At 34.7% G+C, this 15,975-nt stretch overlaps 2 long non-coding RNA genes across 4 annotated transcripts; one reads left to right on the top strand and one right to left on the bottom strand.

Moving 5' to 3' along the window:
• Positions 1-2,194: 2,194 nt before the first annotated feature.
• LOC131007728 (uncharacterized) lies at positions 2,195-11,683 on the bottom strand. Of its 2 annotated transcripts, XR_009096231.1 has the most exons (5): positions 11,531-11,683; positions 9,225-9,464; positions 2,904-2,963; positions 2,545-2,746; positions 2,195-2,387 (listed from the first exon to the last, which is right to left on the bottom strand). It is a non-coding gene; the product is annotated as an uncharacterized LOC131007728 (long non-coding RNA). The 2 variants fall into 2 exon arrangements; XR_009096232.1 differs by lacking the exon at positions 2,545-2,746.
• On the top strand, positions 9,508-12,070 carry LOC131007713 (uncharacterized). 2 transcript variants are annotated; one of them, XR_009096208.1, is made up of 3 exons: positions 10,104-11,002; positions 11,090-11,169; positions 11,679-12,070. It is a non-coding gene; the product is annotated as an uncharacterized LOC131007713 (long non-coding RNA). The 2 variants fall into 2 exon arrangements; XR_009096207.1 differs by having other exon boundaries at positions 9,508-11,169.
• Positions 12,071-15,975: the final 3,905 nt, after the last annotated feature.

Genomic DNA, 15,975 nt, shown 5'->3' with positions numbered 1-15,975 from the left:
GTCCTGTTATTTTGCACCTGTTGCAGTAAAGTGGGAGCTTTTCATAAGTGAACTCAATATAAAAAGCGAAATCTCCTTCATCAAAAAGAAGAGTAGTAGGAAGAGGTTTAGACATATCTAACTCGACCAAGACCCTCGCAAACTGTCCAAAATCCTTCTTCACTGAAGCTGCATCGATTCTAATGGGATGCCCAATATATCTCGCAACTCCAACCAGCACTTCCGCGTGCCAATATTCTATCGGCAAATAGTGTATTCTCACCCACACATTAGCCAACGAAGAATGCTCCTTGAAGGGATCGAAATTCCTTGACCATTCCCTGAGTCGAAGATGACCATTAAAAAGTTCCCAAGTGTTTTTAACCTTGGCACAGGTTTTGTCCGCCTCACTTTGAAAAATCAAAGTGTAGTAGCCTTTTCCAAGGGGAATAAGTTGCCAAGAAGAAGCAATTCCCCATAAATCATTCAACTCCTTTTTTAACATCATTGCCGGCTTCGGTTTTTCACCTTTACGAAGCAAAAGTCTTCCTGTCAAAGCATATTGAAACTCCGAAACTTGTTTGATAAGAAGATCTTTGGGCATTTTGAAACAGAACTGATCACCCTCCTTCATGGGACATAGTGCATGAAAGTTATGAGCAGCTACGTCAGAGCGTCGTTGCCCCCTGTTAGAAGCCATCTCCGCATAGGATTTGTGGGCATCAATCTTCTCTCCCATATCAGTAACTTGTTGACGAACCGAATTCGTGGGAATAGTTGTCGAAGAGAAAGCCTCCGCCCCATTAGGGTTAGGATTGGGATTCCCTTGTGCTTGCGTAAGGGAAGTACCATCCGGAACCACAAGCGTACGTTGAGGTCCCTTTGAGCCATGAGAAAAGACCATCATTCCAGACTGTTCGTTGGCGTTGTTCAAAGCCAAATTCGGATTAGCAGAAGTAGCAGGCGAAACCAAACTAGGGTGTTTCCTTGGGGAAGAAACATGACGAGCATTCGGGTTAAAATTATTAGAAACGAGTGGAAGGTTCAGGCCCCCTTTGCCCGACATGATTCAGCAAGAGAGGACGCCGGAATGCGAAAAAGAAACCACAAAGCTTTCACTGGCATTTCATCAAACACCTTATAGGCAAACACAAAAAAACCCAGAAATTGATTTCACCTACCAGAGTAGCATCGATCCAGGCGAGCAGCAGCTCCAGCGGCTTGTGGCAGCTGCACGTCGGCGTGGAGCTCAGGCGTCGAGCTCGAGCGCCGCTGCTGCTGGGACGACCGGACGAGCGAGCCTTGCTGCTTCTGGGACGAGCTGCTGCGTCTGGGAGTGGGTCTGCCGCCTGCTGGTGGGCAGTTGCGCCGGCGCCGGTACCGTGGGGACAAAGGTCTGGTAGCGGTGAGCTTCACCGGCCGGTCGCGAGAGAGTCCGAACTCTGAGGCGAGAACGAATTCAAAAAAAATACTGTTCATGCTACAGTATTTCGATCCAATCAACCTTATTATTTCTATTGATCTATAAGTATATATATATATATATATATATATATATATATATATATATATGAATGTATATGCGCGCGCGCGTGTATAGTTGCTTTCATATTTAGGCATTTATTCTAATAACATGTTCGATCGCACATGAAACATGGACATTCTTTTGTTGAGATTTGGGTATAGAATAGTTGAAATGCTCAGAATTTATATTTTGTGTTGAATGGATTTTGATTGGATTTTGATTAGATCATTGCTGCATTTAAATGGTATTCAGTTTTTTTGGCTATTTAACATGTTCACACGTTTATTCTTTGTAAAAGATTTCTGTTTGTATATTGATGCCATTGCTTATTACCTTTGTTGCGCAAATCTGTTGATGTTTTTGGTTTCTACATTAGAAAATGCATTTATGGTGATAAAATAAAATATTTGGGGACTTAATTTAATTAATGTTGTTACTTCCCTAGATATGTAGATTATATGGACGAGGACAAAGACAACCTAAGGAATTGGGGTTGTTATGAACCTCCCCTTAAAGGGCTTGGTCTCCATGTCACGACCGGACCTAATTAAGGATAATTGGACCGGAAAAACCGTGACTAAGGGAGGGAGGTAAGAAGTGAGAATAGAAATAGTAAATAAATAGTGAAGAATTGTACTTAATCATCGATAACGAAGGAGTTATTTATAATATATCAGAGGTTTAGTCATATTGACTCAAATAAACTAGTAAGTTCGGATAACTCCGACTTAGTCAAAATAACATAAGACTTCTAAGTACGCAGCGGAATAGAAATTCTGATTACATGTATGAAGACATGTACCCAAGAGTTAATCAATACATATAATATTAGGACAAAAGAAGATCCCGCTCGTCACTTCATCACCACCGGCTACTACTCAACCTGCACATTTAGAAATACATGCAGGGCTGAGTACAAAAGTACTCAATGGGCACATATGCCCGTATATGAAATATAACATGCTTTGTAAATTTTAAATTGTCATGCCATCATAAACAATACAGCAAGGGGGTTTTTCGCTAAAAAGGCCCAAGCTTACTAAATTCATTTGTGATTCTTAAAGTTCGACTGCAGTATAAGTTCTCTCGTAATCTATCATATCTAGAACTGCGTGCCAGAGAGGTGGCCACCTCTCACGGTCACTTGACCGGCCAACTCGCTCGATGACTCACGGTCACTGGTGTACACTAGTCCTGACAGGATAGCTATCAACTGCTCAGGACCCGAATTCGATTACATAACTGGCAAAGCCACATCAGATAGATATCATACTAAAATTGAAACATTTATGGCAAGACAACACTTGAAATAGTTTTCAGTTCAAAGATTTTGTAACGAAATAACTTGTTTAAATGTAACATTAAACTCATTTTGATATATATATGAAAGTAAACCCACCTGATAGAAATTTTCTGTGGTACAATAGCTTCTTGACTGGTTATTACTCTCGCCCTTGACCTTTATTGCGAGAACGTAAATAAGATATTTGTTCGAATAAAATCCTCAAATAATGAGAATGCAAAATTAACGATGCATGATTCTCCTATGCATGAATTATTATTCTGAGTTAATAATCAGGGAAATTCCACTGTTAATCCAAGCTATCGGATTTAATAAACTAAATCTCGTTTCGTGAAACTGAATAAGTGACTATAATTAATCCGCTCATCTTAGAGTGGTATCACCCGCTTGGGAATTTAATAGACCCCGCTCTACTCGATCGATTAAAAGAAATAAATAAATCCGAATATTCGCCTAAAATCCCCAAAATAAAATTAATCCATAATAGAAGTAATTGAATCGAATTAGTCGATTAATCAAGGTTAATCATTAATCGAACTTAAATAAATATAAAGAAAATAATAATGTTGATAATAATTAAAAAGGCTAAAAAATAAAGCAGCTGCTATAAACTAGAGAGAAGCGAGAGAATAGAGAAGAGAATACGAATGAATTGTGTTCAATATGGAGGCTAAAGGCCTCTATTTATACAAGTAGGAAGCTAGGGTTTTAGGGAGATTTCTTGGTCAACACACATAAGATATATCTTATAGATATATTTACAATACTTCCCCTTGATTGACCAATCCCTAAAACAAAAAAAATGTTGCCTCATTAAAACCTTGCTAGGAAAACCCAATGAGACAAAACCTAGTCGAAGGAAAAAGAGTACAACTACTTTCCCTGAACTTGAGATCATAGAAGATCTTTGAGTCGACGCATGCTGATCTCATGTACCAACTTTCTGAATGTCGATGTTGGTAGTGCCTTGGTGAATAAGTCCGCCAGATTATCACTTGAGCGAATTTGTTGAACATCGATATCACCATCCTTTTGAAGGTCGTGTGTGTAGAAGAGCTTGGGAGAAACCAGGGGGCTTAGCTCACCTGGCCACGGGGTCCTCACTTAAGTGATGAGACCCGGGTTCGATCCCCTTTGGGAGCGAATTTGGTGTTTGGAGAGATAAGGTGGGCTTGGTGAATTCTTGGAGTGTTTGGGGAACTAATTGTTAACATCTAACATAACTTTGTCCGATCAAAAAAAAAAGAGCTTGGGAGAAATATGCATCGTTCGATCGCCTTTGATGTATCCTTCCTTGAGTTGCGTGATGCAAGCAGCATTGTCTTCATATAAAACAGTTGGTTTGGTCTTTGATGAAACTAACCCGCACGACTCTTGGATATGACTCGTCATATTTCTCAACCATACACATTCTCGACTTGTTTCGTGGATTGCAATGATTTCAGAATGATTTGAGGATGTTGCAGTCAAAGTTTGCTTCACAGACTTCCATGATATAGCAGTTCCACCACATGTGAAAACATATCCATGTTGTGACTTAGCTTCATGTGGATCAGATAAAAATCCTGCATCCGAATACCCCACTAGAGTATTATCAGAATTTTCTTTATAATATAATCCAAGGTCAATGGTACCCTTTAGATAACGTAGAATGTGCTTAACACCATTCCAATGTCTTAAAGTGGGTGCAGAGCTAAATCTTGCTAGAAGATTAACAGAAAAAGCTATATCCGGTATAGTATTATTAGCCAGATAAGTCAACGCTCCAATTGCACTTAGATATGGTACTTCAGGACCAAGTATCATTTCACCCTCTTCAATTGGTCGAAATGGATCTTTCTTAGTATCAAGAGATCTAACGACCATTGGTGATGCTAATGGATGTACATTATCCATGTAGAAGCGTTTTAACACTTTTTCTGTATATGTGGATTGATGGATAAATGTTCCTCCACGGATACGTTCCATTTGCAAACCAAGACAAAACTTTGTCTTTCCCAAATCTTTCATTTCAAATTCTTTCTTCAAATATTCAGCAGTTTTATTGAGCTCTTCAGAAGTCTCAATTAAATTTAAATCATCAACATAAACTGCTATGATTGCAAATCCACTTTCGGTTTTCTTAATGAAAACACAAGGGTAGATATCATTATTCTTGTATCCTTCTTTCAAAAGATACTCGCTCAGTCTATTGTACCACATACGACCAGACTGTTTCAACCCATACAACGATTTTTGCAGTTTAATTGAATACATGCTTTTGGGTTTTGACTGCAATCCTTCAGGCATTTTAAATCATTCGAGAATTTTCATATATGTGTCATTATCTAATGACCCATATAGATAAGTAGTCACTACATCCATGAGGCGCATATCAAGCCTTTGTGACACAGCCAGACTAATCAAAAATCTAAAAGTAATAGCGTCCATTACTGGAGAGTATGTTTCCTCATAATCAATTCCTGGTTTTTGTGAGAAACCTTGTGCTACGAGTCTTGCTCTATATCTCGTAACTTTATTTTTCTCGTTTCTCTTTCTAAGAAAAATCCATCTATATCCAACAGGGATTTTAGATTCCGGAGTTAAGGCTATAGGCCCAAATACTTTCCGGTTATCACAGGAATTTAATTCCCTTTCTATAGCTTCTTTCCACTTTGGCCAATCAAGTCTCTGTTTGCATTGTGCAACAGATTTTGGTTCAGGATCCTCATTTAAAAGTTGAAGAACTATATGAAAGGTAAATATATCATCAACGATGATATTTTCTCTCTCTAGTATCTGATTTGAATGTAAATAATTTATTGAGATCTCATGATTTTCAGATACTTGTAATTCTTCAGAATTACATCACTTTCATTTGATTGATTAGTCATTTTCGTCATTGTTTGGTTTCCATCTTGCCCCTTTCTTTTTCTAGGCATAGAATCTTTGGAACCAATTGGTCGACCACGTTTTTGACGAATTTTGGACTCATTTGCTGCCAAAGCTATTTGTCCTTCAGGGACATCAATTTTAGCTGGAGTATTTGCAGCATGTATGTGAGATTGTGTCACTTTTCTTGTATCTACAAAAGCATCAGGAATTTGATTTGCAATCTTTTGCAAATGAATGATCTTTTCAATTTCTTGTTCACATTGATTTGTTCTAGAATCAAAATGTGATAAGTTTTTCTCATTCCAAGAGATTTCCTTGTGGTTTTCTGGATGTAGATTTATTCCTCCTAGTGTTGGAAATGTCATTTCATCAAAATGACAGTCTGCAAAACGTGCAGTAAATAAATTACCCGTTAAAGGTTCTAGATACCTTATAATCGATGGTAAATCAAATCCAACATATATCCCAAGTCTTCGTTGGGGACCCATTTTTGTTTCTTGTGGGGGTGCAATTGGGACTTGAACCGCGCAACCAAAAATTCGTAAGTGAGAAACATCAGGTTCTCGACCAAAAATAGTCTGCATTGGGGAGTATTCATGATTGCCTGATGGCCTTAGTCGAACTAATGTTGCAGCATGTAATATGGCATGACCCCAAGCAGTAGTTGGGAGTTTTGATTTTATAAGTAATGGTCTAGCAATAATTTGAAGACGTTTAATAAACGATTCCACTAAACCATTTTGAGTATGGACATGAGCTACTGGATGTTCAATCTCAATTCTAATAGCCATACAATAGTTATCAAATGCTTGAGATGTAAACTCACCAGCATTATCAAGACGAATTCTTTTAATTGAATTGTCTGGGAATTGAGCTCTCAATTTTATGATTTGAGTAAGTAGTCTAGCAAATGCTGCATTTCTAGTAGAAAGCAAGCATACATGTGACCATCTAGAAGAAGCATCAATCAATACCATAAAGTATCGAAAAGGTCCACAAGGTGGATATATAGGTCCACAAATGACTCCATGAATTCTTTCTAAGAAAGATGGAGATTCAGTATTAACCTTCGTATATGAAGGTCTAATGACTAACTTGCCTTGCGCACAAGCATCACATGAGAATTCATTTGTAGAAATAATCTTTTGATTCTTTATGTTGTGCCCATATGAATTATTGATTATTCGGCGCATCATAGTTGCTCCAGGATGTCCAAACCTATCATGCCAAAGCTTAAAGCTTTTTGTATCATTTAACTTTACGTTCATGACATGGTTTGTCTCAATTGCTTTTATGAATGTGTAATACATTCCAGAAGGTAGTGTTGCTAATTTTTCTTTTGTCAGCTTATAGCTTGAAACAAAAGAATTTATGTAAAGATATTCATTGCTACCTTCTGCAATTGTCTCGATGTGGTATCCATTATTGCGGATATCCTTAAAACTTAGTAAGTTCCTTTTAGACTTACTAGAGTACAAGGCATTTTAAATATCTAATTTAGTATCATTTGGCAAAATGATACAAACTCTTCCGGAGCCTTCAATGATGTTTGATGCACCTGATATTTTGTTGACATTATCCTCGGCTAATGTCAACTTAAGGAAATACTTTTTCTTTTGAAGAATAGTGTGTGTGGTGGCACTATCGGCAAGACAAATATCACAAGATTCCATTTGATTTTCTTTTACGATTGAAGGGAGATGATAGAACTAGAACTATCGTGCTAATAACGTGCTATAAACTAGAGAGAAGCGAGAGAATAGAGAAGAGAATACGAATGAATTGTGTTCAATATGGAGGCTAAAGGCCTCTATTTATACAAGTAGGAAGCTAGGGTTTTAGGGAGATTTCTAGGTCAACACACATAAGATATATCTTATAGATATATTTACAACAGCAGCCTAATAATTTATTAAGTAAAAAGGTGGGCCTGAATAATTAAAATGAAGGGCCAAATTGAAATAATTATTTGGCTTAAGTAATTAAATAAATTTGGGCTCAAATGAATAAACAATTAAATAAATAGTTGGGCTAAATTAAATAGATTATGCAAGGCCTAACTAAGTAAAATTACGGGTGATTCTATTCATAGCCCCCATTTTACTCTTTACTAGTATTTTGCCCGTGCGATGCACGGGTATTATATTTTTTTAGATATTATAATTTTTATTTTTTCTTTAAAAAAATTATTATATTTTTTATTTTATATTAGTATTAAATTATATATTATATAAAAATAATGTGATTGTGATGAGTTAATATTATTTTTTGAAGTGGTATAAATTTAGGAATATATCTTTGTAAGTGACATGAAATCACCAATCATATACTATATCAATAGTTTGAAGTGAAATTGCCTAAAAAAAAGTTTAAAGTGAAATTAACTAAACGATGAGTTGCGATCATATTTATTAAGCTTCACTATTATGTACACATCATTTATTTTATACACTTATTTTTAAAATTTAATAATAATTATGCAAACAATAATTTATTATTGAAATCCATAAAATTAAACATATTTTGTTGTTGATTTTATCATAGCCATTAAAAATAATGTATTTACAATTTTTTCAATGAACACATGATCTGCTTTTATATATAAATGTAGCTTTCTGATTAGACGGTTGCACTCGCGTTCAAACTCTGACCCGCGCTCAAATACAAACCTGCTTCCTGATTCAAACCTTGTAAATGACATTATTCAGTTATACAAATGACACTGTCTGTAATTGACTCTATTCGGTTATACAAATGACACCACGTATAATTGACATTATAATATTGTAAATGACACTTCCTGTGATTGACATCATAAATTGTCAATGACACTATAATATTTCAAAATGTTATAGTGTAATTTGTATAACTGAATAATGTCAATTATAGGCAGTGACATTTGTATAACTGAATAGTGTCATTTACATGATTTGAATCAAAATGCAGGTTAAAGTCTGAGTGCGGGTGTAACCCGATTCTACAGTGCACCCAATAGCACCTAAGTTTTTGTGTTCTGTTTAATTGTTTACCTATTTTTATAAACGAAAAATTAGTGTTGCTGATTATTTTGTTTCAAAATCTAAACAATTTAACAATTATCATCTAATTTCATGAAGAAAATGCATAGATTATGCAATTAAATAAACAATTAAATAAATAGTTGGGCTAAATTAAATAGATTATGCAAGGCCTAACTAAGTAAAATTACGGGTGATTCTATTCATAGCCCCCATTTTACTCTTTATAGCCTCTTATTTAATAAATATTAAAATTATTAATATATATATTATTTTATCCATATAGCCCCCAATTTAATTTACATATAACTTCATCTGCAACCTGAAAATTTGAACAAAAAACACGCTGGAATTTAGTTACAAATTATCCAAGCCTCAATCCCACGACGATGAACTCATCAATTGACGACAAAAACATCAAAGCCTTTGTGGATAAACTATCAAGGGAAACAAAAAATAATGTTGAACCTCAAATTCCCAATTATTTGAAAAGGGAAAAAAAGAGTAAGCAAAGGTTTAGTATAACCCAAAATAAAGATTCCATCTCTCCCAAGGTCGATCAGTTCAGTTCTTGTTGTGACTATATTTACTTTTGTTTCCAACGCTACTGCAACCCATTTCTTTCCTTTGTGCGACGAGAACAACACAAAGCCAAAAACGCCGGACTTGGACGAGCTGCAAAGAGAGCAAACTGGCTTCCTAATTTGTCTTGTGCATTCGACTTCGTCCACGTAAACCAACAATAAGACGTCTTCTTCTTCAAAACCTGAATGTGAAGAAGTTGAAGAAGCACAAAATGTAGCCCCAAAGTAATCATTTTGATGATTTGGAATACACGACTAGTTCTCCATTTCATAGCCCCAAGATGATGATAATTAATACTCCCTCCGTCCCGCGAAGCATGACACGTTTGAGTTCGGCACGGGAATTAAGGAATTGTAGATTAGTGTTTTAAGTGTGTAATTAATAAAGTATAAAATTGATAAAGTAGGAGAGAGAAGGTAATAAAAGTGATAAAGTAGGTGAGAGAATATAATAAAGGTGATAAAGTAGGAGAGAGAATGTAATAATTATTGACAAAAAAGGAAACGTGTCATGCTTCGTGGGACAACCCAAAATGGAAAGTGTGTCATGCTTCGCGGGACGGAGGGAGTAACTTACAGAAATTTATAGATTTCCACTTGAAATTGATTCTTTCACACATTGAATAAATAAACCCCAATTTGTTCGAAAAGAAAAAACTCAAATTAATATTAAATTCCATCATGTTTTCTTTTCAAATTTTTAGGGCTACGTGATAAATTATAATTATTACTAACTTTTTAATTATAACCTACAAGGGTGAAATAGTATTTTTATTAATATTTTTAATACTTTATTAAATAAGAGGTTACAAAGAGTAAAATTGGGGCTATGAATAGAATCTCCCTCAAATTACAGCTCACAATTTAGAACTATCCCAAGAAATAAAATGAATTAATCTGGGCATAAAATTAAATGTACTCAGCCCAACGTGGCCCAAATGAAATAATTCATATAAGGTTTCAGCCCATTACAACATAACCTAAAATCAGTTCAAGGAATAAAATAAAACAAAAGATCTCAAATGAAATGAATTAACCAAAGCCCAATCCTTCTCCCCTAACAATCGGTTCTCTCTCATTCTCTCTCACTCTCTCTTTCAAACGCCGCTCAAGACCTCTCTCTCTCTCGCCCGATCTGTCTCTTCACGAGCTCCGCCGCGAGCTGCTCCGGCGAGGACGACGGCCAGCTGAGGGCGCTGCTTCTCGGCTGTTTCCTCCTCTCCTCAATTCGTCTCCCTCGAGCCAGATGAAGGGATGGGAAAAGAAGCCCTAATTTCGTCAAAATCAGAAATCGCTGTTGCTGCTCTTCCGAAATCCGGCGAACGGCCGACGCCTTCGTCCATGACGCCGCTGCGGTTCTGAAATCTCAGGCGACGTTGTCGCCCCAAGGCCGACGTTGCTCCGCCTGAAAACGCCGCCGTCCTGTGATTTCCGGTGAGCCGGCGCTGTCCTAGGCGCTGCTTCTTTCCTCCTCAACTCTCAACGGAAGACCGTAATTTGAGGGAGAAAAGTCGAGCCCTAGCTCTCCCTTCTTCCGACGCGGTCAGCCACCGCCGCGCCTGAAAGACTGGTGGGGGTCGTCGCCTCCCTCTGGCTCGCTGACACGAGTCAGCCGCTGCTGTCGTTGCTAGACGTTCGGCGAATCGGAGCAGTCTCTCATAGCTCTGTCGACCCGTATTGCTTTTCAACACCATCTCCGTTCTCAGCCCAAACTCTCAAGGTTCGACCCCAGGTCCCCAACTCTCTCATTTATCTTACGGAAATCCGCTCATGAAACGGGGTCTCCGTCTCTTTCTCGCTGTTTCAGTGCCATCGGAGGAAGGCTCCTCCACCTTGACGAACAGGGCAGCCTGCCTCCGCCTGATCTCGTCTACCTCATAAACAAAGGTTCGGCCCTAACTCTTATTATATAATCGTGAAGAAGCAAGCTATGATTTCTAGTTTGGTATCAATCAATTCTCATAAATCTCTTTGTTCCTATATTGTCGATTATGAAAGGAATTAGCACTAAACATGTGGTAGCCTCTGCATCATAAGGTCCATAAGGTTTCTTAATGCCTTGTCTTATGAAGAAAGTATATAATAACTGATTTCGTGAGATTGTTGACCTCTTATGAAAATTTCACTCAGTCATCTATGTGTTCGTTATTCTATGAACTGAACTAATCATGTTTTTTTTTTTTTTTTTTTTTCGGTATGAAATGTGCACTGGATTAGAATGACTGAGAATCTGAGATAGCATAAATACCTTTGTTGGCTGTTGTTGAGGTATTAGAGGACGGAGAACTTAAAGCTGGCAGATCAATGACTGAATGCTCCCTCTTGCTCTTCGGTTTATTAAAGTATTAAATGGTTTGGAAGTGAAACTGAAGTTGTTGTTCTTTGCATCAATGCAGGTGAAATTTGGATCGTAAGAAGATAGTTAAAGAATACTTACTTCCTTGAAGCTTCTTGGCAGAGGACGAATGAAGATTTCTGCCCTTCTGAAATTCTAAGTGTGGAAAGAAGAGAATGGAAATTTGGGGTTAAAATGTGAAGTTAAAAGAGAGTTGTTGGCTGCTAAAATTTGACTAAATGAGAAAGGTTGCAGATTGAGATGTTAAAAGGCGTAGAAGGTGGGCGTAAAAAGAAATGGCCTGACCTGGAGAATGGTGGGAAGAGTTCACATGGTGGAGCTATAGTTGTTGTAGGCCTTTTTTTTTTTTTTTTTTTTTTATGAATATGCTAATTTATTATAATAGGAAGATAGGGAGAATGAAGGTAAATGGAAGTTCCAAAAATTGAAATGTGTGTGGCGTTGCAAATAAAAGTTTTCGCTTTTCTAATTATCGCTTGCTCGTATATCTGTTCGATGGGCTGGACTTGCATGCGGGTATCCGCATCCCATGCGGCCGGGTCGACCCGCGCCCCAGCCCTGACCCGGATTCGTGCCCTTGACCCGCACCCATTTGATCTGTCCCCTCAAATTATTATATTTGTTTATTGTAAATGTTACTTTTAATAAGCATAGCATATACATTTATTCGCACAAATATATACTTTTGTAAATATAAGAATTTATCTTCATTTAATATAAAATATTATAGTTTTTAAACCCTAAACCCTGTAAACTAAACGCTAAAACCTGAACACTAAACCCTAATATGAGTATTTACTTTTAATAAACATAAGATATACTACTACATTTTGTTGCACAAATGTATACTTATGGTAATATAAATATTTACCTTCATTAAATATAAAGCATTATACATATCAATAATTATTTTTTCTTACGATAATAATTATTTGATCAAATAATAATATTATTATTTATGTTTAGTAAAAGTAATCATTGATATAATAAAAAGTAATAATTGATATGGAGAAACGTAATGTTTCAAAAATATTATATTTATTGTAATTATTGTTGTCTAAAAAGTAATTATTGTTATAAAGGTTACTTTTCTTCACATCAATAATTACTTTTATTTACAAAGATTATTACTTAAGTAACTAACTAAAAGTAAACATCCGTATGAATAAAAATAAACATTGTTGTGAATAAATATAATGTTTCAAACCTAAACACTGAATGTATACTTTTATTTTATCTAAGATATACATTTACATGCTTAAATGTATACTTATGTGAACATAAGTATTAATCATCATTCAATATTTTTTTAAACCTAAACACTGAATACTAAATCCTAAATAGGGAATACTAAACCTTAAACCTTGAATACTAAACCCTAGTCATATTCAATAATAAACCCTAGTCATTCAACAATAAATCCAAATGACAATATTTACTTTAATTTTATCTAAGATATACATTTCCATGCTTAAATGTATACTTATGTGAATATAAGTATTAATCATCATTCAATATTTTGTAAACACTGAATACTAAACCCTAAATAGGGAATACTAAACTCTAAACACTAAATACTAAACCCTAACCATTCAATAATAAACCCAAATGGCAATATTTACTTTTATTTTATCCAAGATATACATTTTAATGCATAAATGTATACTTATGTGAATATTATTATTAACCATCATTCAATATTTTTTAAATCTAAACACGGAATGCTAAACCCTAAATAGGGAATGCTAAACCCTAAACATTGAATATTAAACCCTAGTCACATTCAATAATAAACCCTAGCCATTCAATAATAAATTCAAATGGCATATTTACTTTAATTTTATCTAAGATATACATTTCCATGCTTAAATGTATACTTATGTGAATATAAGTATTAACCATCATTCAATATTTTGTAAACTCTAAACACTGAATACTACACCCTAAATAGGGAATACTAAACTTACTCCCTCCGTCCACCAAAAATATGTCACTTTACTTTCGGCACGGGTTTTAATAAAATGTGAGTGAAGTTGGTAGTGGAGTAAGTGTCCCACTTTAAATGTGAGTGGAATGGTGTGGACCCTACTACTAAAAATGGATGTGACATATTTTTTGTGAACAGACGAAAAAGGAAATTGTGGCATATTTTTGGTGGACGGAGGGAGTATTAATTTTGCTTACACAAATAATTATTTGATCAAATAACTAAAAGTACAAATTCTTATAAATAATAGTAACAATTATCGTGAACAAATGTAATTATTTAGAAACATTACATTTAGTTATTTTATCAAATAATTATTATTATAATAAAAATAATTATTGACATGAAGAAATGTAACGTTTTTGAAGAAATGTAATAATTTAAAATATTACATTTTTCACAAAAATATATAAAAAAAATACAAAATAAAAACAAAAAATAAAAAACAAACGAAAAATAAAGAAAATACCGAAAGGATAAAAAAACCAAAATATATTAAAAAATGCAAAAGAAAAACAGTAGAATTAAAAAATAATGCAAAAGAAAAAAAATATTGTAAAGAAAAAGAATATATATATATATATATATATATATATAAAGATAAAAAAATAAAGAAAACAGAAAAAGGAAAAAAAATGTTAAAAAAAAGGAATAAAACTAGAAAAAAAAAACAAAAAGAAAAAAAGAAAAGAAAATGCAAGTAAAAAAATAGACAAAAAACGCACACCATGCGGTGTTCCGCATACCATGCGGCCACCCGCACACAAGTTTTTGCGCTGTTCGATATAAATCTTCTTGTCTTACTGAAACAATAGTCGTAATATATTTGTAGATTAAATCCACAGATTTGATACGCTTTGAAGTTGGAATTATTCCACGACTCAGGTTGTAATATGAATAAATGGAACTCTATTTCGATCAATAAATAACATGACTTCGCTAAGTCAGTTATAATTTGAAATAATATATATATATATATATATATATATATATATATATATATATATATATATATATATATATATATATTGACCGACTTAATAATTCATATCGCGGTCTTTTTCACACAACAATAAATGTATACTGATAAAATAACTCTGTCTCCAATAATATAAAATTCAGGATCAAGTTGAATTCATATCCTAAATAATAACTGAGTTCAATTACTGAGAGATGCAATAATTAATTATTGCATTACTAAATTTTAAAAAAAATAAAAAAAAATGCGGGTCACTACACACCAGCTCATGTCCTTTCTGGCAGAGCGAGGCAGGAAGCCTTTCCTATCTGGGCGCGAGAATCCTGTAATGGTTTCACCAAATGGTGCCTTCCATCACTGAACCATTGGTCAGGCACATGGACTACAACATGGATAGCTGGATAAACCATAGGGAGAAGTTCTTGAATATGTTCCCGGATAACCTTAAAGCTCTATTCTTACTAAAGTTTTGAATCTTAATACCACAAATTAATGCATACTGCGTGTCGACAAATGCTTTAAATTTGCTCATTATAGTCAATTCAACACTTCGATAGTTTTTGTTCCATATTGGGACGATTTTTTTCTTGACAAGATATGGATCTTGACCCTCTTTTGTGAATGATATGTGATTGTCTGCAGCTAATTTCTTTTTTCTATTTGTTATTAATATTGTTGATGAATAAAGCTGTGTTGGCATTTATTAGATTTGTTATTGCTGTAAATCTATGAGGATATTGATTAAGTTAAAATTCTCTGCATCTTTATGCTAAAGTGATGGCATCATTAAATCTATCTTTCTTGAATGAATTTCATTATTGTTGATCTTGTGATTTTATCTATATTACCATAATTGGACTATATTTCACCCGTCCGTAGATTAATTGTGATTAAAATAAATAAGTTATGATAAATTAAATGCTAATAAACTCCTTGAAGCATGTCTGAGTTCCCTGTTGAGTTAGATCATCCTTGAGCATTGGTTTTTATTATTTTCTTTTTTACTCAAGTTTATGAAGCAGTTCAATTCAACTTTTGTAGTTTATTCCCCTCATTTTGATAAGCCTACTTTAATGGCAAATGACAAAGGATTCAAGCTTTGTGTGATAAAAGTAAACAATGGGCGATGAGCTTTGAACGCTTGCGCTATCTCAGATCCAAATCTTAGCTTGTTTTGGTTGTTTACAAATCATATAACTCCAACGGCTACTATTTCAAGTTGTCACTATAAATTTATGAAGATATTGATTAAGTCAAAATTCACTGCATCTTTATGCTAAAGTGATGGCAAATCTATCTTTTTTTAATAGAATAAATAAATTATGGTAAATTTAAATTTAAAAATATTCTGTTCTCTCTTTTCATTAAAAT

Source organism: Salvia miltiorrhiza, chromosome 2 (genome assembly GCF_028751815.1).
Source record: "Salvia miltiorrhiza cultivar Shanhuang (shh) chromosome 2, IMPLAD_Smil_shh, whole genome shotgun sequence".
Classification (NCBI taxonomy): domain Eukaryota; kingdom Viridiplantae; phylum Streptophyta; class Magnoliopsida; order Lamiales; family Lamiaceae; genus Salvia; species Salvia miltiorrhiza.
Note: the sequence above shows the minus strand (reverse complement) of the source record. Positions and strands in the feature narration are given on the sequence as shown.